The sequence below is a fragment of the Micromys minutus genome (genome assembly GCF_963924665.1).
Source record: "Micromys minutus genome assembly, chromosome: X".
Taxonomy (NCBI): Eukaryota; Metazoa; Chordata; class Mammalia; order Rodentia; family Muridae; genus Micromys; species Micromys minutus.
The window spans coordinates 71,384,523-71,408,869 of record NC_137970.1 but is presented as its reverse complement, the minus strand read 5'-3'; the positions used below and the strand labels follow the sequence as shown (position 1 = coordinate 71,408,869).

Below are 24,347 nucleotides of genomic sequence, written 5' to 3'. Positions count from 1 at the left end.
AGTCAACATGATGCAAACAACCCCCTTCTCACATGCAATTATGATGTCTTGCCTTGGGCCCAAAACAATGGAGGCAGACAACCATGAATTTAAACTTCTGAAACTGCTGAGTCAAAATAAATTCTCCCATAAGTTTATTTCCTCAGGTTTTTTGGAACACTTGAAAGAAGTTAATTTTAAAACACAAGGAGTCTGTAAATGACAAGGAAAATAAATATATATGTTATTCTTGCTTTCAATAATGCCAGAAACACATTCTTATAAATGAGTGAACTGAAGACTCAAGGCTAGCCATGGGTAAAATCCTCAAAAATCTCAATGGGAAATTCTGATGAAACAGACTTAGAACTAGAGGACAAATGGATGTTTATTGCCAGGAATCTATTTGTAGGAATTATTGTCTCTGGCAATGTATTTCTGCTTAGCCTTCATTTCTTTAAAAGAGCTTTACTATAACTTTAACAGTCCTACTACACCAATACTTTCTTCCTAATCATTACTACCTACCATACTATTTGTTACCTATGTTCTTTTTACCAAACAATTAAGTTTCTTGAATATAAGAACTTGTCACATCTTATTTGCTGATTGATCACAGCACATAGAACACAGAGTGTCAGAGTAGTTATTCAGTTAGTATTGATTGAGCTAATTTTTTAATTAACATGGAATAGTAAGATTCCAAAGACACTGCTTAGGATGGGCAATAAAAGCCGGAAAACCTATTGGCATCTATACTTAATTCTGACATGGGTATTGGACTAGAATCAAACCACATGAGTTTCCAACTTCTTTCACTTGTTTACTCCTCAGAGATTCTCATCCACTGATAAAGTTATCATCTGTTTGACTTGGATGCAATATGACATCTCACTTTATTCTATTTTGTCTTTATTTTTTAATTTTTAACTTTTATTGGATATTTTATTTCTTTACATTTCAAATTTTATCCCCTATTTTGAACCTTATTTGAAGCAAAGACATAGAACTAGATATGAAGCCACTGTAAACATTTCTGGTTTTCATCTGTATGTGTAACAATTTCTACTTTAGAAAAATGTAAAGGAGTGGTGAAAGGGCTAATTGATTTGAGAATATAAGAACCTAGATTCAGCATTTACTTTCTGTTTTTGGATGTTTCTTTCCAGTTAATGAAATTCATTTTCCTCACGTTGGTGGATAAATCACGATAAAACCTATACTAAAGTCATTCCTTTTAATGGAAATAGTCTACAAAAGGAGAGCTCCAATTGCTCATCTTGTATTTCATGAACCATCCCCTGTTTCTGTTTCATTAACTTAGTCCAATATTAATAATGCTAAAGTGCATTGTGAGTTAGATTTCCTTACAGAAATATTGTTTTTTTACCATACATTCCTCAAAGACATGAGCCCTGATTGTATTTGCTCATTTATTTAAATATTAAATATGTTCTATACTTCATTCATAATTTTTCTCACAATTCATTAACTATATATGCCTAAGTGTGATACCGATCTATGATGGTGATCATAATACAGGATAAGAAAAGGAAAATTTCTTAGATGGGACAGTGCCAACAAGAGACAAATTATAAATATAATAAAATAATTAAACCATACTTGAAATGAAAGGGTAAAGTACTTCTTTCTCTCAGTAGGACAACAAAGCATTGTGACCATGTGCATGCACATTTCTAAGGAAAGAAGAATGAAGTTTGGGTCTTCCACATGGTATTCACTTCCCAAAGGAACTTTGGGATAAAAGTATGTACTTCTAGAACAATCCATCCAAAAATTTGGGAAAATTAAAAGATTAAAAAAAATAAACTTTACTCAGAAGAATGAAAAGATGGTACACTTGAGGCCAATAAGTTCATCTCCTCAGATCACTAGAACAGGAGTAGTCCAACCTAGAAATTTATGGAAGCCAATTTTGTGGTTCAGATAATGCAAATCAAAACCAAACCAAAACACAAACAAAGACAAAACTTGATATTCAAATGAGCACATTCATCTTTGGAAAACTCTATTATTTAATTTTGACTGACATGTTTTTAAGTTTTAAAATATTAAATACGTTGCATCCTAACTTAACAATAAAACAAACATTCAAGGATTGTTGACACTGTTTTTTTTCCCTTAGAGGGACTTAAAATTGGAACAGCCATGCAAAGGGACCACAGGCTCTGAGGTTCTTCTGAATGACCTGCTGCCTTCTCACAGAAGATTTTCTTTATATTTAGCTATAAAAGTTACTTTATGGGGTTCTCTAAGAACAGATTGGCAAGCATGCTCTCAAGATGCCTCTAGTTTTTTGCAAATAGGTTCAGGTGTGTAGAAGCACACTTCTGAGTCTATGACTCAGAGTTCTTCATCCCTTGTAGGCAGATGTTGAATCTACCTTTAGTAGCACTGGAAAGTCCTCACTTGATATGCTGTTTAGAACATTATAGTCAAGCACACCTGAACAGCAAATAACTGAAATCTTGAATAATGTTTGATTTTGCTCCATGTTTTTTAAGAGGGCTATAAAGAATGGTGCATTTCTCTGGTCTGGTACCTGCTTTGGTGGGAGAGCAAGGGTTATGCAAGGGTCTTCAGTATGGGATATAAAAGACAAACAGTAAACCAAAATGCATTGAGGGCTGAATATATTTTCTTTGAGGTTAAGTGTACAACCAAAATAAGCTATTAAACAATTCTCATGTTTACAAGCATAGCTCTGTTGGATGACAAAAAATCTTGCACTCTCTGTACATGTCAAATGTGATGTAAAAACAGTTAAATGAGAGAGACATGCCCTTTTCATGGATATTTATTCTCAGAGTTAAATGTAATTCAGTGTCAGCTAGAATAAGTCAACAATGTGCCCTACCAACTAGGCATCCACTACAAAGTCTTCTTTAAGCGGGTCACACAATGATCACAGCTATCACACACTGGATTATACCTGTAGTTAGTTCATGTGGTCACCTATTCCTGTGCTTGAGTGCTATAGTGATAGGGTAAAAACAAGCCTACATCCAGTCCTCACCTTGTCACAAGAATGTGCCCCCTCTATTGCATGCATCTATCCCCCTGGTAACTTTTGATATGTATATTTTTACACTACCCAAAACCTAACACTTCGTAAATTCTCCAGCAGCTTGGTTGTTCAAACTGTATAAGTCAAAGCAGGTCCACCACCATAAGGACTCCTGGCTTACCCATAGATTGCTGGGAACACAGAAGAGCCTCAGAAGGTTCTCCCTTCTGAGCCCACGGCTGAGTCTCAACTTCCTCTCCAATGACTATCTGGCAAGAGACCTCCAGTAACTCTCACGGTACAGATAGCACAGTGCTGCCTGGAAATTGACTATTCCCCAACTCATATGTGTGAAGAGACAGAGACAGTTCACTGCCATCAAAACTCACTGCCTACTCAAAGAGAGCCCAAACACACAGGAACAATATCCCTTTTGAGGCCACACACAGAAGCCACCAGGTTCAGTCAGAGACAATAAGATTACCTAGCATCACAGAAGGCAAGAGGCAAGTACAAGATCCCAAGCAATAGAAAGCAAGGCAAACAGACAACATCAGATATGGCTGCCCAATCTCTCCTTATCTATTCTATATAGTATTTGAAGTCCTGGCCAGAGTATTAAGACAGCAAATAGATGTCAAAGGGAAAGGAAGAAGTCAAAATATCACCATTTGCTGATAATATGTTAGTATACTTAAGTGAACCCAAAAATTCCACCAGAGAACTTTCACAGCTGATCAACAATTTCAGCAAAGTCGCTGTATATAAAATCAATTCATAGTCCCAAACAATATGACATACATGGTATGACTCTAACCAAGCAAATTAAAGACCTGTATGACAAGAACTTCAAATCTCTGAAGAAGGAAACTGAAGAAAAATCTCAGAAGATGGAAAGATCTTCCATACTCATGGATTGGAAGGATCAACACAGTGAAAATGGCCACTTGCCCAAACAATCTATAGATTCAATGGCATCTTTATACACATTCTAACTTAATAATTCATAGAGTTAGAAATAGCAATTTGCAAATTCATTTGGAATAACAAATCTCAGTATAACAAAAACTATTCTCAACTATAAAAAAATAACATGGTAGTCATTAGCCATAACTTCAATTACATATCAATATTGATAAAAACCACATGATATTGGTACAGAGACTTGCAGGTGGATTAATCAAAAAGATTTGTAGACCCATAAAAATAATATATACACCTCTGGCCTCTTGAACTTTGACAAAGCTGGTAAAATTATTCAAAGGAAGAAGGATAGTATCTGCAACAAATGGTACTGGTTCAACTGGGTCTCAGCATGCAGAAGAATGAAAACACATCCTTTCTTATCACCTTGCACAAAGCTAAGTACAAGTGGGTCAAAGGCCTCCACATCAAACCAAGTACATTGAAACTGATAAAGCAGAAAGAGGGGAAGAATTTTAAACACATAGGCACTGGGAGAAATTTCCTGAACAGAACAATAATGGCTTATGCTCTATGATCAAGAATCAAAAAATGGCACCTCATGAAACTGTAAAGCTTCTGTAAGGCAAAGGAAATTCTCAAAGAAGGAAATGGCAACCAACAGATTGAAGAACAATCTTTACCAATCCTACATCTGATAGTGGGGGAAATACCCAATATATACCAAGAACTCAAGAAATTTGACTCTACAAAATCAAATAATCCTATTTAAAATTGGGGTACAGAGTAAAACAAAGAATTCTCAACTTAGAAATATTGAATGTCTGAGAAGCACCTAAAGAGATGCTCAAAATCCCTAGTCATCATGGAAATGCTAATCAAAAACACCCTAAGATTCCACCTCAGACCAGTCAGAATAGCTAAGATGAAAATCCTAGGAGACAGCAGATCCTAGCCAAATGTGGCTCCATTGTTGGTGGGATTGCAAGGTGGTACAACCACTATGGAAATCAGTCTGACTTTTTCTCAAAAAATTAAAACAGTATTACATGAAGATCCAGCACTTCTACTCTTGGGCATATATCCTAAAGATGCTCCAACATATAACTAGGACACATGCTCCACCATGTTCATAATAGCCTTATTTATAATAAACAGACACTGGAAAGAACACAGATGTCCTTCATTAGAGAAATGGATACAGAAACTGTGGTATATTTACACAGTGGAGTACTTCTCAGCTATGAGAAAGAATGGCTTTACAAAATTCCTAGGCAAATGGATAGAACTAAAAGCTATCATTCTGAGTGTGGTAACCCAGTCACAAAGGAAGACACATGGTATGCACTCGCTGCTAAGCAGATACAAGCCCCTAAAAGCTTTGAATACCCAAGAAACAATTCACAGATCTTATGAGGCTCAAAAAGAAGGACAGGCAGAATGTGGATGCCTCAGTCCTTCTTAGAATTGAGAACAAAACAGTCACAGAAGGAAATACAGAGACAAATAGAGGAGTAGCGATTGAATAAAAGATCATTCAGAGACTGACTCGCCTTGGTATCCACAACAAATATAACTACCAGATCCAAGCAGTATCACTGATGCCATGAAGTGCTTACAGGCAGGAACCAGATATGGATGCCTCCTCAGAGGCTCTGCTAAAGTCATATACATACAGTTGAGGATGCTTGCTTCTAACCATCGAACTGGACATGGGGATTCCAATGAAGGATGTAGAGAAAGGACTGAAGGAGCTGAAAGAGTTTGCAACCCCATGGGAAGAACAACATTGTCAACCAACTAAACCCTCCATAACTCCCATAAACTAAAACACGAACCAATGAGCACAAATGGAGAGACCCATGGCTCCAATTGCATTTGTAGCAGAGGATAACATTGTCTGGCACCAGTGGGAGAAAAAGCCTTTGGTCCAGTGAATGTAGGTTTTCCCATGGTAGGGGGATGTCAAAGCAGTGAGGTTGGAGAGGGTGATTGTCAGCAGGAGCTCCTTCTTGGAAACAATTAGAGGGGGAGGGGAAATGGGATTAGGGAAAAGGGGGCTAACATTTGAAATGTAAACACAGAGAATATCCAATAAAAGAAAAGAAAGAATATAGCCAGCATAGAGAATAACAAAATAACATCCTAGAAGCTTGTGATTTTGATACTATCAACATTAATTGTTGATACAATTTTTAGTATCAGCAACATTCTGATACCATTTTAAGTAAAATGCTGTTCTGAGAGTGTTTTTTTAATTAATGCGATTTAAAATGCAAGGATATTTATAAATACATAACTGGATAAATTTGTAAGTAAACTGGAAATATAAAATAAAATTTGAGATGTCTAATCTACTGTTCATTGTTATGTCAAGAGAAGCAATCAATCCTTGTGATATATACTTTTGTTCTATTTATTAGGGTATGCTGGCAATTTTTTTGTACTGGCTTCAAAATTTTGGCATTGTTGATCCTCATTGTATTGCTATTTTAGCTGGACCAGATTTTATTATATAAAATTAAAACTGCAGCAATAGAAATTATATTCCCTAGGGTTTATATCACAGTGATGAAGTTTGCCTCATGAGATTTCCTATTCTTTAACTACACATTTTTTCCTGGAAAATATTGTTTGCACTTATACAGCTATCCAAGTTTAATATTTCCTCTTAAGATTACATAATTTTAAAGCTAACATATGGGAGCAAGCTAGGAGACCTTTTGTTTTGTTGGCTTACTGCGGGGATTTTTATAGTGAAATTTGTTGTTAGAGTTTCTACATATATAGCCTCACAATATGTTGATTAAGCATTTCTCTTCTGTTGAAAAGTGGTTGTTTTAAAGAACCTTTGCTTTGTTGGACAGTTTCGAAAATCTTTTAAATTTAATCCAGACAAAATGAAAAATCTACAGTAAGAACTTTTTCTGCAAGGGAACTGGTTGAAAAATAATTCAAAATCAACAAAAAAAAAAAAAAATGGCTTTCTGTATTTATCCCAAATTTTTGGAATTAACACATAAATCCATTTTATTTAAATGTTATATTAAGTGCAATGGCATATTAAAATGTTATTCTTTGTATCTTATAGACATCAGAATTTTGGTTAATTTTTAAGTAATTATTTTTATGTGATAAAATATTACATACTTGATCAAAACTTTAATGTTTGGTTGGACCATGGACTCATTCACCCAGAATTTTAAATATCTTTTTTTTCTATGTCTTTGTCCTGGTTGTTTTTGTTTCAACTTGACAGAGGCTGGAGTTATCATAGAGAAAGTAGCCACAGTTGAGGAAATGTCACCATGAGATCCAGCTATATGGCATTCTCTTAAATTATGATCAAGTGTGGCAAGCCCAGCACATTGTAGGTGGTGCCATCCCTGGGCTGGTAGACCTGGGTTATATAAGAAAGTAAGCTGAGCAAGCCAGGGGAAGCAAGCCAGTAAGTAACATCCCTCCATGTCCTCACCATACTGAGTCCTAACCTACCTGATTTCCAGTCCTGACTTCCTTTGGTAATGAACAGCAATGTGGAAATTGTAAGCTGAATAAACCCTTTCCTCTCCAACTAGCTTCTTGGTCATGATGTTTTGTGCAGGAATAGAATTCCTGGCTAAGTCACTCTTCAATGCTATAGCTTTGTGGCATTTTCAGCAACATATGTATTGACTATGTTACTACGTAAAAGCATCACAGCTATAATTTTCTATTGAAACATAGACCCCTATTATTATTGATATGTGTTTTCTTATACATTTTGACTTCAAAATTTAAGTGTCAATAACTCTATGAATACCAAAAAATATTTAAAAGTGATTCTTGCCTATACGGAATATTTTAGTAATATTTACCTGCATATAACATCTATTGGAAAACTTCATCATTTTAATATATATTCAATATATATTTATGTATACATGTATGTATATACAGTTTATATAAATATTTTAAACATACCTTCTTATGTAAAATTTTTCATATGATTTAGAAATGAAATAGAACAATTTAATTATTAGAAACAAATATTTAATTGGTAACTTATTGAGATTAATTTAGCCTACACAATCAAACTTTTAGAAAGTCATCCCAGGAATTTTTTTATAAAATAATTTTGAGGTTAACAATCTTAATATGACCATCCATTATAAACTAATCTTTAAAAATAGAAACTTGGAAGTATCCTGATTTTGCAATACTATATTATATTATCCAGTCATTAATATTCATCTATATTAGTTGGGATACAATTTTATTTTATTTTATTGCTTATAGGATTCTACAAAAAGAATTTTTTCTTTTACTTATCTGAAGTAGAAATATTCTTTCAGATTTTTATTGTTGCTGTTTGCCTGCTCTTGATTCCTGGTGGGAATACTCATAGAACATGAACACTCCCCGGATAAAACAATTTAATAACTCCAAGTACTCATTTTTTACACGATGATGAATGGGTGTAACCTTAAGTAAGTCCTACAAAATCCCGGAAATGTGTTTCCTCATTAAAAATGATCATATGAATATATTTAAATCAGCTGAGGCCTATTCTAGCTGTAATATCTTAAATCACATAAAAGTATAAAAACATAATTAGAGAATTCAATCAAAGTTTTTAACATTAATATGAGACAGCTGGTTTCATTATTCTCTCCACTGCATTTTGAGCTAAAATACAATTTTGGTTAATTTGTTCTTTGACAATTTCATACATGTAAGTAATCCATTCTGGCCACATGTGTTGCCCTTCCCTGTTTTATTTTCCTCCCTTTCTCCATCAATTCATTCTCCTCCAAGTCCCCATCATAAATGTATGTCTTTTTGTTTTGTTTTTATTTTTATTTTTTTGTTTTCTTTTGAACTACTAACTTTAACCAGTGCTCCTTACATAGGGATGGGTATGAAAATATTCACTGGAGCATGTAAAATTCACCACAATGTTAAAGGGTTTCCTCTCCTCCAGTGGCCCTCAATTACAATTATTTCTCTTAGTGCAGGGCTGGCTTGCTTCAGCTTTTCTCTTCTCTATGACTAAAAGTTGTAGAGGTTAGTGTGTTTGAAGGACCAAACTCAGGTTATCAGGCTGGGAACATATACTTTACTTGCTGTGCCTTCAGGCTAGTTCTGAGGTCTGAAGCTGTGCCATTTTCACGCAGAAAAGATCTTAAAAGTTTTCCATGGATTAAGTGAGAAATTATTAACTCTCTAAATGCAAAATACAAAGAATAATATTTATGCCAATTTTAATATTGAAAACTCATATTAAGATAATAGATGATAAAATAGCAATACAGTTGATACATTTTTTTCTGATACCATAAAGCAATTGCTAAAAATGCAGATCAAAGGAAACTATAGTTTATCCCAAGAACAAGTGCTCCACTGTGTTCATAGTAGCCTTTTCATAATATTTAGAAACTGAAAACAATCCAGATGTTCCCAGCTGAAGAATAGGGATTATTTACACAATGGAATACTATTCAGCTATTTAAAAAGGTCATCATGAATTTTTCAGGCAAAATGATGGAACTAGAAAATATCATCCTGAGTATGGTAACCCAGACCCAAAAGGACATCGATGGTATGTATTCACTGATACTTTGATATCAGAATACCTATGATATACCCCACAGACCTGACAAAGTTAAACAAGAATGATAGCCTAAGTGAGGATGTTTCAATCTCACTTAGAAGTTAGAACAAAATAATCATGGGAGCTACAGGGAAGAAGGGACATTGGTGGAAGTGTACAAACAAAGGAGCAAGATCTGGTATGGGGGCATAAGGAGAGAAGCACAGAGGACTAAGAGAATTAATCAAAATATGCAGCTGTCAGGGTGACATTGGAGGGAATCCCTAGAAAGTCCAAGAGACCAGGGAAGTGGGAGGCTTCCAAGAAGACTTAATAGGGGTGACCTTAGCTGAAGTGCCCAATAGAGGAGATAATAGAACTTTGAATGAAGGACTGAAGCATTCACATTTGGAGCAAAGACTGAAGTAAAGGCTCTCCAGAGACTGCCCCACCTGGGGATCCATTCCATATGGAGACACCAAAACTACTTACTATTGCTGATACAGAGAAGTGTTTGCTGACAAGAGCCTGATATGGATGTCTCCCAAGAGTCTCTGCCAGAGCCTTACTGATACAGATTAAGACGCTTGCAGCTAACTATCAGACTGAACACATGAAACATAGTTACAGAATGGACTGAAGAAACTGGATAGTTTTGCAACCACAAAGAGAAAACAATATCAAACAACCAGTCTTCCTAGAGCTTCCAGGGCCTAAACCACCAACCAAAGAGTACACATCTGTGGACCCATGGTTCGAGCTACATATGTAGCAGAGGGTGGCATTGTTTTGCTTCAGTAGGAGGAGAAGCCCTTAGTCCTGTAAAGGCTCAGTTCCCCAGTGTAGGGGAATTCCAGGGTATTGAGGTGGGACTGGGTAAGTAGGAGGAGGAACATCCTCATAGAAGCAGAAGGAGAGGGCATAGGAGATGGGAAACCAGGAAAGAGGATAACACTTGAAAAACAAATATATGACCTATCTAATGACAAAAAGATAGGAAATGGAAATAAAAGAGATACAAGTTGGAAAAATAAAGAGACCACCTCCTGTAGTTAGACAAGGTTTCCAGTGGAGGTTTGGGGACAACAACTCAACTATGTAATGTTTGACCCAAAATTAATCCTGTCCAAAAGAAATGCAAAGACAAAAATGGAGCAGAGATTGAAACAGTAGATCAACAGTGACTTGGGATCCACCCCACGGATAGGCAGCAGATCCTGACACTATTAATGATTCTATGTTGTGCATGTTGTGCTTGCAGACAGGAGCCTAGCATGAAAGTCCTCTGGGAGGCTCTACCAGTATTTGCCTCAAACAGATACATATTTTCACAATCAGGCATTGGACTGAGTTAGGGGAAGGATTGAAGGAACTGAAGTGGGTGGAAACCCCATAAGAAGAACAACATTGTCAACTTACCTAGACCCAGGAAGCTCCCAGAGACTAAGCCACCAATTAATCAGCATACAGGGACTTGTTTGTGGACCCTGCCACAAATGTAGCAAGGACCACCTTGTGTGGCCTCAGTGGGAGTGGACAATCCTGTTGAGACTTGGTGCTTCAGGAAGGGGTTTGCCCAGGGGTGCACCCTCTCAGAGCCGAGGGGAGGGGTAACAGATGAAGAGATCTGTAAGAAGGGGACTATGAAGAAGGAAACATTTAGTATGTAAATAAATAAAATAATTATTCAATTTTAAACAAGAAAGTAAATTTTCAATAGAAATATGAAGCAGGCTCTGAAACTTATTGCTAATGAGATTAATGAGGAATGAATCATGTGACTACATTGGGAAAACTGTTAACTTTCAATTTCTCACTGGCATTATGTGCTTTACTGACAGTGGTAAAAATAACATAAAGGGAACATCCTTCAATTAGATTAAGACACTGATGACAAATAATACAAGGTCTGTCTATTGTAAGATTATTTAGCATTTGTGAGTGGACAGTATAACTTGAAACACACAAATGGCGTATATGTGATAAGATATTTTCTACTTCAGTAATTCTTAAAGTTAATTCCATTTTAATAATGAGTTATGAAACAGAAAACTGATGTTCTAAATTTTTTAAATGTTTTAAGCTAAGAAAGTGTAGCTTTATGATAATGAACACAAACTTACCTCTTTATTAACTCTATAGAAAAACATACAATATAATTTTCGTTATAAGGAAACTATAAATATATGAAGCATAATTTATGTATTTGCATGAATGTTAATGAAGTTTTGCTTTTGTGTCCTCAATTTTCTCATATTTGACTGACTTTTTAAAAAATGATTTGAACAGGTAATTTTGTTATTCAGAATAAATATTACTTTTGCTAATTAATTGGCACATTTGTACCAGATACTTTTTAAAAAATTGGATCTCAAAAACTCTATGGGCTTTGGTAGGTCTTACAAAATCAAATCTATTTTATTAAAATCAAATCAGAACACTATTTTATTTGGAATTTTAAATTGTGATTTAAACAAAAATTTACTAAAATTCTTGACAAGCATGTTGATTAAACTAGTGTGTGTGTGTGTGTGTGTGTGTGTGTGTGTGTGTGTGTGTGTGTGTTTGTGTGTGTGTGTGTGTGATTACTTTGTTCACTGTTGGTAATTCTCTGGAAATACTGTAAAAACAACATGTAAAAGTCCATCTTCTGAATATTACGTGGTAATTGCCAACCAGAAATCAAAACAGCTATGATTACTGGTGACCACCTACATGAGACCCTGCCAAGATTAAGCCCACTCACATTTCCTGTAGATGTATAAATGTCAGAGTTTTAATGGAGATGTAGCTTTCTTTTGTTTTCCAGTGCTCCTGTAACTAATCCTTGCTGAACTCAATGTCTGATAAAGATAGACTCAGGTAGAATGATTGCTTTGGTCTACCATTGCCCTTTCTATCCAGGGTAACTAGAAATAGAATCCCCAGAAAAAGTCACAGAGCAGCTGTTCAAAATGCAAAACTGCTTCAAATTGGGGATTTTATTTTGCAATGAAATTTCACATAAACGAAAAGTGTGAATGCTAAGAAATGTCATGGAGTGGAAACATAAAACATTATGTCACATGTGTCAATGCAAAACAGCCATTCCCTAAAAATGAGTAAAAGATGATAGAATATTCCTGTGGCAAATATAAATGACCAGGGCCTAGGAACATAGCTGCATATGGTTTTAATAATTACAGAAAAGAAGTAAAAGAACCAAAATTCATTTTAAAAGCAATGGTGAAAACTTTAGATGGGTGGTTCTTGATATCCTGATAAAGTACCTCTGGGTCTTAGAATATTTATTGGATGGCATTCTTTGATTTTGGATTGGTAGACTATACTGATCTTTTAGTACATTTTAAAGGCTTCTGATAGTCATGGGGGTGTTAAGTCAAAAGCAGAGCTGGGCAAAATGCCAGTTAAAGTGTTGTAAGATAATTTGTCCCTTGATCTGTAGCATTCTGAGGATCCATAATCACAGAGATCTCACCAGTCATCTTGTAGAACCTCTAAGACAGGTGATTTGTTTTCCTGCAATACAAGTGTTGTCTGTTCCTTCTAATATGTGGTTTCAAATCCACTTTTCTAGAAGTAAATTTTACATATTGAATATAAGAGAATCAATTATTACATGTATTCTAAAAATGAATACATTAGCATATGTCATAACAATTTTAGTATTGCAACTTCTGTTACACCAGTATGTTGTCATAATGATGCATATATGTACATATATGTAGATGTAGATGTATACACACACATATAGGTTAAGTGTTCAGGTATCTAGTAAATATATTTTATGAAGATTTTAAACTGGTGTGTCTATGTGCTAATGTTTTATTTTTCTATTTCACTTGGAAGCACAGTATGTAACCTTGGGTAGCTTAGAACTCAGTGTGAACACCAGCTGGCCTTATCAGTGACCCTCCCTTCTCTGCCTATCAAAATTATATATGTGTGTGGCACTACATCTAACTGAAAGTTTTCTTTTAGCTGTCTGCCATATTTAAAAAAATACTGCTCTGAGTAATAACTTTCATATAAATATTTAAAATTTAGAAGAATTTTTAAAATGTGTTAAGTTTTGTTTGCATTTAAATTGAAATCTCATTGTATTTTTAAGATTTTTTATACAACTACTGTATATTGGCTTATGATTCACACTTACAGGTCCTGAAGTATATGTGTCTATATATATATATATATATGTAATTGTTTATAAATCTTAAATCAATCTAACAAAAATATAATAATACTAATGAGATTTTGATATATGTACAAAGCTATAACTTTTACACAGCTCAAAGTTGGCAACATGTCAAAATTTCAAATCTGACCAAATATTTCTGATTTACTCAGCAATGTTTACACAAGTAAAACATACATAGTAGGAGCCAGCAAGATAACTCTGCAGGTTACATATCCATAATATACAAGTTGCACTTTATGCAATATTATAAACTTCCTTTTATTTTAGTAATTTATAATACCTTTTCATTTTTGTTTGTTAATATTTATCATCTAAGGAATGAAAAACAAAAACATTGTCATATCATCATCTACAAAATCTGGCATTTTTTAATCAACCATAAATAAGAAGGAAATGTATAACATTAAAAATATGTTTGGTACTTTGGTATAGTTGCAACATAACTTGCCATTTTAGGTACTCAGATTTTATTGTATCCAATAACACTGAAATTTAAAACGAACTGGGACATAAATTTTAAATTTTATCATGCTTTTATAAATATATGTTATTGCCTGCCCTTATGAATAAAGTATTCTCTATTCCATTATTTAACATAAATCAATGTCACATTTAATGTGTATCAGGTTGATAGCTCCATACTTTCAATTTTAAGAAAAACATGAATTATTTAACATTGCAAAATATTTATCTTCTGCCAAATGTTTATAAAAAATTAGTAAGTGAATATTTTCAAGGTCATAAAAAATAAGTATTTAGAATTGCTTCAACTGTATATTTAATTTTCATGAATCTACTGTGTTTGTGATATCTGTGGGAAAGGATTCTATTGTTGATTAATTTTATATAAATTTATTATAATAACATCAACCCCACTCATAATATACTAAAAACAAATTTAAACCTTTGAAAATAAATGTAACTCCAAATGAAATATGTGACACATCGCCAAATGTAAACATATTGAAATAATTAAGAACCAAAGTAATAAATACAATAAGGGCAAAGGATGCTTCTTATTTACACAAACTAGGAAAGAATTTCAACTATATTTTGCAACTGCTAAACCTGGTAAACAACTTCAGCAAGGTAGTTGGATATAAAATTAACTCAAGCAAATCAGTAGCCTTCCTCTTCTCAAAGGATAAACATGTTGAGAAAGAAATTGCGGAAATAACACATTTCACAATAGTCACAAACATATAAAATATCTTTGTGTAAATCTAACTAAGGAAGTAAAAGTTCTGTATGAAAAGAACTTCACATCTCTGAAGAAATCAAAGGTCTCAGAAGATGGAAATATCTCCCATGCTCATGGATTGGCAGGATTAATATACTAAAAATGGCCACCTTGCCAAAAGCAATCTACAGATTTCTTGCAATCTCCATCAAAATTCCAACTCAGTTCTTCACAGAGTTGGAAAGAACAATTTGCAAACATTTGGAATAACAAAAAGCCAGGGTATCAAAATATATGCTCAACAATAAAAGAACTTCGGAGAAAATCACAATCCCCAACGTCAAGATGTATTACACAGCAATCATGATTAAAAACTGTATTGTATTATTTCAGAGACAGGAAGGTAGATCAATGGAATAGAATTCAAGACACAGAAATGCACCCATACACCTATGGTCACTTGATCTTTGACAAAGGAGGTAAAACCATCTAGTGGTGGGAAATAACAGCATTTTCAACAACTGGTGCTGCTCCAGCTGGTGGTCAGCATGTAGAAGTGTGTGAATTGATCCATTCTTATCACCTTGTATGAAGGTGAAGTCCAAGTGGATCAAGGACCTCCATATAAAAGATGATACACTGAAACTAACAGAAAAGAAAGTTGGGAAGAGGCTGAAATATATAGGTACAGAGGAAAATTTCCTGAAAAATAGACCAATGGCTTATTCTCTAAGATTAAGTGTTGACAAATGGGGCCTCATCAGATTGCAAAGCTTCTGTAAGGCAAAGGACATTCTCAACAGGATAAAACCAACAGATTGGGAAAAATCTTTAACAATCCTCCATATGATAGAGGGTTGGTATCCAACATACTTAGACTCCAGAGAATCAAACAACCCTGTTAAAAATGGGGGACAGAGTTAAACAAAGAATTCTCAACTGAAGAATATTGAATAGCTGAAAAACATCTGGTGGGGAAAGCGACTGGGAGAGGGTACACCTTTCTTGAGACAAGTAGAAGGGGAGGGAAGATGGCATGGAAGGTGGAAGGGGATAACATTTGAAATGTGAATACAGAGTATATCTAATTAAAAAAAAAAGGAATGTTCAACAATCCTGAAATTCCACCTCACACTAGTCAGAATGCCTAAGATAAAAACCTAAGGTGATAACAGATGTTGGCAAGGATGTGGAGTAAGAGGAACACCCCTCCATTGTTGGTGGGATAACAAGCTCTCTGGAAATCAGCCTGGTGGTTCCTCAGATAACTGGACATAGTAGTACCTGAAGACTGAGCTATTCCACTCCTAGGCATATACCCAAAAGATGCTACAACATATAACAAGAACACATGCTCCACTATATTCATATCAGCCTTATATTTAATAGCCAGAAGCTAGAAAGAACACAGATTTCCTTCAAAGGAGAAACAGATACATAAATATGGTATATGAACACAACAGACTACTACTACTCAGCTATATAAAAAGAATGGCTTCATGAAATTCTTAGTCAAGTGAATGGAACTAGAAAATATAATCCTGACTGAGGTAACCCAGTCACAAAAGAACGCATATGGGATGCACTCATTGATAAGTGGATATTTGTCCAAAGCTGAGAATACCCAAGATAAAAATCCACAGACCACATGGAGTTCAAGAAGAAAGACAAAAGTGCAGATACTTCAGTCTTTCTTAGAAGGGGGAACAAAATACTCACAAGAGGAAATACAGAGACAAAGTTTTGAGCAGAGAATGAAGGAAAGGACATCCAGAGAAGGCCCCACCTTGGGATCCATCACATATACAGTCACCAAACCCAAACAATATTCTGGATGCCAAGAAGTGCTTGTTGACAGGATCCTGATATATCTGTCTCCTGTGAGGCTCTTCCTGAGCTTAAAAAAAACAGAGTCAGATGCTCCCAACCAACCCCTGGACTGAGAATAAAGTCCCCAGTGGAGAAGTTAGAAAAATGACAAAAGGATCTGAAGGGTTAGTTAATCTCGTAGGGAGAACAACAATATCAACCAAACAGAACCAACCCCCAGAGTTCCCACATAATAAACTATGAACCAAAAAATACACATGCAGGGACTCAGGGTTCCAGCAGCATATGTATCAGAGGGTGGACTTATTAGGCATGAACGAAAGAAGATCTTGCCCATGTGAAGGCTTAATATCCCAGTATAGGGGACTCCCAGGGCGGGGAGGTAGGAGGAAATTGCTGGCTAGAAGGGGGGAACACTCTCACAGAGGCAGGGGGAGGAGGGATGGGATCCAAAGATTCCAGAAGGGAAACTGGGAGGAGGGATAACATTTAAAATGGAAATAAAGAAAATATCCAATAAATAAATAAAAAGTAAATACTTAAATAAATATTAAATGATTTTAAATAAAAAGAAAAATGAAAATGTATAAAGACTTAAGGTTATAACATCTTTAAGACCAAATCTTTCATTTATTCTAGTCTCTATGCAATTTAATAAAATGAAGATTTTTACTGCTTAAAAAATTCATTAATAAGAGTATGTAAAAAACTGGGATAGTCCAACTTTTCTGGTGGTAAGGAAAATTGAAATAGTTAGTAAGTATAGCAATATCAATGTATCAATCAACAGAACTGCACATTTTTTTCTTTTAATTGCTTCACTCATAGAATTATGTTAATTTCTTTAAAATGCTATTGAAATATAAAAAACACTATCTAAATATATCTATGCTCTCAAAAATAAAAAAAAAATTAAAAATGGAAGCTTCATCGGTGCCTCAGAGTGATAGAATCAAGTAGGTTATGTCACATAAGATTCTAAAACATCCATTAAATTTGGTAAACACAAAATAAAACAAATGAAAATTGACTCTTAAGTGAAGAAATAGTATAAAGTTGAAGACAGTATGCTTAAATGATGTAAAATATTCATGCATATGACTAAAGACATTTCAGAGAACAGAGAACTAAAACTAGATGTGAGAATACGTGTATTTTCCTTTTCTAACTTTCCTGACAATGTAATTTCATCTTAACTTCCATCTAGATCCAGCCTGATTGTTATTGCTATACATCTTTGCTATCCATGCCAGTCTTTATGTTCTTTTGTAACTTACTGGCAAAATCTAACCCCCTGTAACACAAAATATGGGGTCTAATGTCCAATATATACAAAGACCTCAAGAAGTTAGATGCTAGAGAATCAAACAATTATATTTAAAAAATGGGATACAAAGCTAAACAAAAAATTCTCAACTGAGGAATATTGAATGGCTGAGAAGCACCTAAAGAAATGCTCGACATCCCTAGTCATCAGGGAAATGCAAATCAAAACAACTCTGAGATTCCACCTCACACCAGTCAGAATGGTGAAGATCAAAAACTCAGATGACAGCAGATGCTGGTGAGGATGTGGAGAAAGAGGAACACTCCTCCATTGTTGGTAGGATTGTTAATCTGGTAAAACCACTCTGGAAATCAGTCTGATGGGTCATTCGAAAATGGAACATAGTACTTCCTGAAGACCCAGTTATTCCACTTCTGGGCATATACCGCAGAGAAGCTCCAACATACAACAAAGACACATGAACCACAATATTCATAACAGCCTTATTTATAATGGCCAGAAGTTGAAAAGAACCCAGATGTCCTTCAACACATGAATGGATATAGAAATTGTGGTATATTTACACAATTAACTACTACTCAGCTATTAGAAACAATGACTTTATGAAATTCCTAGGCAAATGGATTGAACTAGAGACTGTCATCCTGAGTGAGGTAACTCAGTCACAAAAGAACACACATGACATGCACTCACTGATAATTTAATAATAGCCCCAGAAATCACTGAATATCCAAGAAACAACTCACAGATCATATTAAGCTCAAAAATAAGGAAGGCCAAATATGGAAGCTTCAGTCCTTCTAAGAAAAATAAAAAAAGAAATAAAATTGTGTATTCATCATATATTATTATATAACAAATTTTGTGAGTTATAATATTTTATAAAATAAATACATCAATTTAAAAATGTTACCAGTACAAAGATAAAAAAAAAAAAAACATACTCTGATGCTTTCTTGGCTGTAGACCACCAAAAGCATCAATATGCATATAATTTTGGAAGGACTCATTATCCTTCAATTCAATTGTCTTTTGTCTCATGTGGCCACTTTAGCATTATACATTTTATTTTACTTTGTTTATCTTCTCATGTCTTATAATGTTTTTTTTAAATTATCTCTATTGTGTTTGATCTGATCTCTCCTCCTGACTCAGTCTCAACATATTTCTTGGGGATAATAGAGGCTACTCACTAAAAATTCCGTAGAAGTACCTAAAGTCCATGTAAAACATAGTTCATTCTATATATCCAGCAATAAAATGCTAAGACAGAAGAGTGTTGAAGGTTGAGGGCTGGAGAGGATGAGGACTGCAGCAGATGGCAGAGGTGGGTGGCAGCCAAGCTGTGGAATCCAACTTAGCAGGTGAGGCTACTTTCAGACCTGGGAGCTGTGTGCTTTCCCGAATTCTCCGCAGAGGACTCTAGAAAAATTGTCCAATGAATTGTGACACAAGGGCTGCAGTGTTGGCCTCACCATTTCCAACCACAGCCCCTCACAGGAGATGTACTTTGCCAGAGTTGATTAGAACAATCCAGAATGTTTTCTGGTGAGAAACATGGCACTAGACTTTTGTCAGGAATTCAATATGGTGGGGCAGAAGAAGAGGGCATCTATGATTCTACAAAGTCCTGCTTCTGTGAAGAACTGGAATCTATGATACAAGAGTAGTTTAATAAGAGAAAGAATGGCACAGGCCTTTTGGCATTACAGCAACTTGAAGGTCTCATGATAGTAAGTATACCGAATGTCTACCTGGCAGCTCCACAAGGAACATGAATCTTGGTATAGTTACTCCTGTAAATGGCCTCAGATGATCTGAATCACCTGCATATGATAAAGAGGAGAAGTTACTTCCATGTATACTAGCAGGAGTTTACAGACTAGCAGGTCTCTTTAGATGGTCTCAGCTTATCTACAATCATGACAACAGGAGTGAACTCTGAGCAGGAACACTTCCTTATCATACCTTTGGACTTCTTACCTTGGTTAAAGTCAATCTACAAGGAGGTATATTAGATCATGGAACTTCTTGTAGATGGTCGGTCTTGAAACAGTTCATTTTTTAATGTTAATTTCACTTCCCCAAGAAGTACTGCTTAGACACATATTCAGTACTTCATAAAACCTTTTTAATTGGTAAAATTAAGGTGAGATCTGGTGATTGAGCAGGGTAAAGGAGGTGGGGAGAGAAAGGGTCATGGTCAAAGAACAGAGGATGAGCAAGAGGAGTTCTAAGATGGACCTAGAGAAAGATGAATTAGATATAGGTGGACTTAATTGGTGTTAAATAGCTATGAATATTTTATGCATATATAAGTCTTATACCTTATATATAAGGGCAGCTTGTATATTTGTCTATTTGATGTAACCTTATTGTGTAGAGGGTTTGTGCATTGAGAGTTTGATACAGAAACCTGTATGGAAAGCTATCAGGCCTTAGAGTTGTGTTTGTGTTGGGATTTGGAGTAAAGAAACCCCCTGGGACAAAGGCAGTAACCAAGGTTGAGTAAAACCACCAGGGAAGGGAGTCATGCGAACAGAGTGAGCAGCTTGGACCCAGTGACAAAATTCTTGGGCACAGCTCCATATTAGAAATGGTACCCGCAGAGTGAGACTATGGGGCCAATAAAGAGACAAGGCATTCTATTTTTAATATTTGTTGCAACAAGTAATAACATAGGAGTAAATCAGGCTGGCTTCACTTTGCATTCTTCAATTTATGCTGCATGATCCGATGCCAAGTATATTGTTCACATTCACACACCAGCAGGGGCTACGGTATCTGCAATGAAGTGTGGTCTCTTGCTTATTTCTCTGGAACCATTCTCCCTTGGAGATGTTGCTTATCATGACTGTCATGGCATTCTGGTTTGTGAAGAGAAAAGGATTTGATTCAGAAAATCTGGGCCCTAAAAGCAAGTTTCTCACTCTGGAATCATGGGCTCATGTCTGTTGGAGAGAGAGTTGAGGAAGCCCTCTATCACGTCTATAGCCTTGTAGTTCCATGTGAGATTCAGGTTCGAACTCTCACAAGTGCTGGAGGACCAGACAACCTAGTTCTGCTTTATCTTGGGAAGTACAAAGTTAAATCCAGTTCTCTAGGGACTCTAGCAGGGGAAAGCAGGGGAAGACACTGAATAACTTCCCAAGTAGCAGATTGAGGAGCAAGAATTTGAAAGTCTTATGTGGATATTCAATAATCTGGGCTACACAGCTGGCTACCCTTTTTGATACGCTGCTCAAAGAGAAGGAGAGAGGAAGAGAGAGACAGACACAGAGACAGAGACAGACACAGAGACAGAGACAGACAGAGAGAGACATAGAGAGACAGAGAGAGACAGACAGAAACAGAGGAGAGAGACATGGACACACAGATGGACAGATGGACAGACAGACACAGAGAGAGACAGAGAGACAGAGAGACAGAGAGGGAGAGACAGAGAGACAGAGAAAGAGACAGAGAGGTCTAAAAAGTACAGTGACAGGGAAGTCCCTGCCAGTGTGACAGTCCACTCCTTTGCTTGCTCAACACTTAGAAACATTTTTCTAAAGTAGCAATGAGAGAAGAGAAGGCTGAACTTTGGCCAGGGAGATGATGCTTCTAAGGAGGGCCAGAACAGAAGCAGTCCCAAATCAAAGACAAAGTGGACTGAAGAGCATGGGTGCAGAACTTCCACTTTTTTGTTGTTGTTGTTTTCTTAACCTGTTTGCTCCATTGATTACTAACCCAAAAGATGTCCAGGGAATGAGGAACAAGATTCAAGAACAGAACTTACAGGACATTAAGATGGCAGGACCTCAGTCCCAGGTTTTGTGTGGTATGATGATGGACAGAAGCCTCTTTTAGCTGATGATGGCTTCAAAAGCCATCACTGAGAAGTAATAAAAGCCTCATGAAATTGTGAGCACCACAGGTCCCAACCCTCAACTTGCTCACAGAACATGAACTAGATGAATACCACTGAAAGGTGAAACAGAAGCAAAAGGACCCTGAAAAGAACATGGATGTGAAATAAAACAGAAAGAGAAGAGTCCTCCAGACCAGTTAGCTTTCCCCAACACTCCTCCTAGTCAAGATTGAAGAAAACCTTCTTCCAGGGTGTATTAGTTAGGGTTTTATTACTGTAAACAGACACCATGACCAAGGCAAGTCTTATAAATAACAACATTTAATTGAGGCTGGCTTATAGGTTCAGAGGTACAGTCCATTATCATCAAGACAAGAGCATGGCAGCATCCAGGCAGACATGGTGCCGGAGGAGCTAAGAGATTCTACATCTTCATCCAAAGGGAACCAGGAACAGACTGAGCATCCTCAGGCAGGTAGGAGAAGTGTCTCCAAGCCCATCCCCACAGTGACACACTTCCTTCAACAAGGCCACACTCTCTAAAATTGTCACTCCCTGGGCCAAACATATGCAATCAATCACAGAGGAATGACAGTGATGCCATCACCTTCAAGCCAACTCTCCCTGACCTCTACCAGGAGTCCCTCTTTTTGTCTTGCGTTCTGTCCTCTCATGCAGTGTAAGACAAGAAGCCAAGACCTCCATGTAACTAAAGCTCCCCGCCCATGTATGATCAGTCCCTGCAATAGTTCCAATCCAATGTATGCTCAAACCTAGTACACTGAGCCTTGGGTCCGGTGTGGAGTTGCTCACCCCACCCCTTTCAGGGGAGGGACACTGAATCCTGGTCCTAGTTGGAAGGCTTCAGAGTCTTCTTCCAGCTCTGGTTACAGTGTCACCATCCTGAGCCTCGCCTCTCACTCTCTGTTCTGTTCTGAGTATCGAATTGTCTGTTCAGTTTCCCTCCAACCTGTGGAGTCTCAGGTGGCTGATTTGGACTCAGCTTTTGCTGGCATCCTCTGCCCCTCGATGTCAGTTATCCCCATATACAGGTATCCACATACCCAAGCCATTGTCTGACAAAATACTCTCATCAGTAGCCTAGGACACTGTTGCTGCCTTAAAGATGTGGGTTAACTCTGATGCCCTAGCAGTGAGCATCCCTTTGTATACCCGGCACAATGCTATTCATGATCTAGCTGTTAATAGACCAAAACAACATTCAGGTGTTCATAGATGATCTTACTGGGCTCTTCCTGGTCCTTCCTCTTATCCCATATATGCAATGACTCATCTCAATTTTGTAATCTAATTCTTTGTATTATTCACAAAATTTCATTGCATATATGGACAGACTTGGAGGACAGGTATTGTCCTTTCCTCATTGTAACAGATTTTGCTCACAAATAAAGTCTTTAAGGAGACAAAGAAACTGCTGAGAGAATGATCACAAGATCAAATCCAATCTGGAATACACTAGAATTTCTTGGCAACTTAAGCAATAAAGAGAAATCTTATCTCAAATAAAAGTAGCAAAGTACTTTTTAGTTGAACATAATTCCATCATTCAGGAAGTAGATCTAGGCAAACAGATTTTAAGATCACCCTCAGCAACATAATAGATTTAAGGAAACCTGAGCTATATGAGACTCCATAATGAGAAAAATAAATAAGGATAAGTATATATAGTAAACAAATATGAATGAATCAAAGTTATATAAAAATACTGTCTCTAGTCAAGCATAGTGATTCATACTTTTAATTGTAATACTTATTAGGAAAAGGCTAACAAAGATAAACATTGAGTTCAAGTAAGCCTTATGTACAAATTAAATTACAGGTCAGGAAGAGATATATGCCAAGACCCTGTATCAAAATAAAATAAAATAATAACAAATAATATAAAAATTAATTTTATATGACAACATTGCCTGTGTCCTACTTCTAGCATTATCATGTGTTATCTGTATTTTGGGGGAAAGTATTTTAATTATATCTCTTCTTCAGTGGGAAAGGTATTAATAATAGTTTTATAGAGATTGTTGAAACAATACAAGAATATATCCTTGTGAATATTTTAGAATAATATCTGGCATCAAACATATTTAATAATTTTAGATATTATCATCTGAAACTATACTTTTTCATTTTAACTTTTACTACAATGCATGCATAACCCTCTACTTTGAACTGTGATTGAATTTCATTGCTTCATTTCACTAGATAAGAACATTATCTAGTGAAATTTCAATTGTATTACTATATTTTCAATATATTTCTATAGTAGAGACTCTCCATCACCACTTAAATATGCTTAGACATCTTCCCTATGATACCTTCACACCTATGTTTCTCAGCATAATTTTCTCTACAAATCATTGTCAAACTAGACCATACATTGCAATCAACTGGAAGACAGATTAAAACAGACTATTTGGCTGAAACTCAGAATTTTTAGAGAAGCCACAAGAATTTGTAAAATGGTGTAAGATGAAGCC

At 35.9% G+C, this 24,347-nt stretch overlaps 2 pseudogenes across 2 annotated transcripts; both read left to right on the top strand.

Moving 5' to 3' along the window:
* The first annotated feature begins 19,437 nt into the window (after nucleotides 1-19,437).
* On the top strand, nucleotides 19,438-21,138 carry LOC308415012 (alpha-adducin-like; annotated as a pseudogene). The gene is made up of 2 exons: nucleotides 19,438-20,032; nucleotides 20,682-21,138. The product of its transcript is annotated as an alpha-adducin-like (transcript).
* Nucleotides 21,139-21,466: 328 nt separating this feature from the next.
* LOC308415011 (alpha-adducin-like) lies at nucleotides 21,467-21,966 on the top strand (annotated as a pseudogene). Its single transcript has one exon. The product of its transcript is annotated as an alpha-adducin-like (transcript).
* The last annotated feature ends 2,381 nt before the right edge of the window (nucleotides 21,967-24,347 follow it).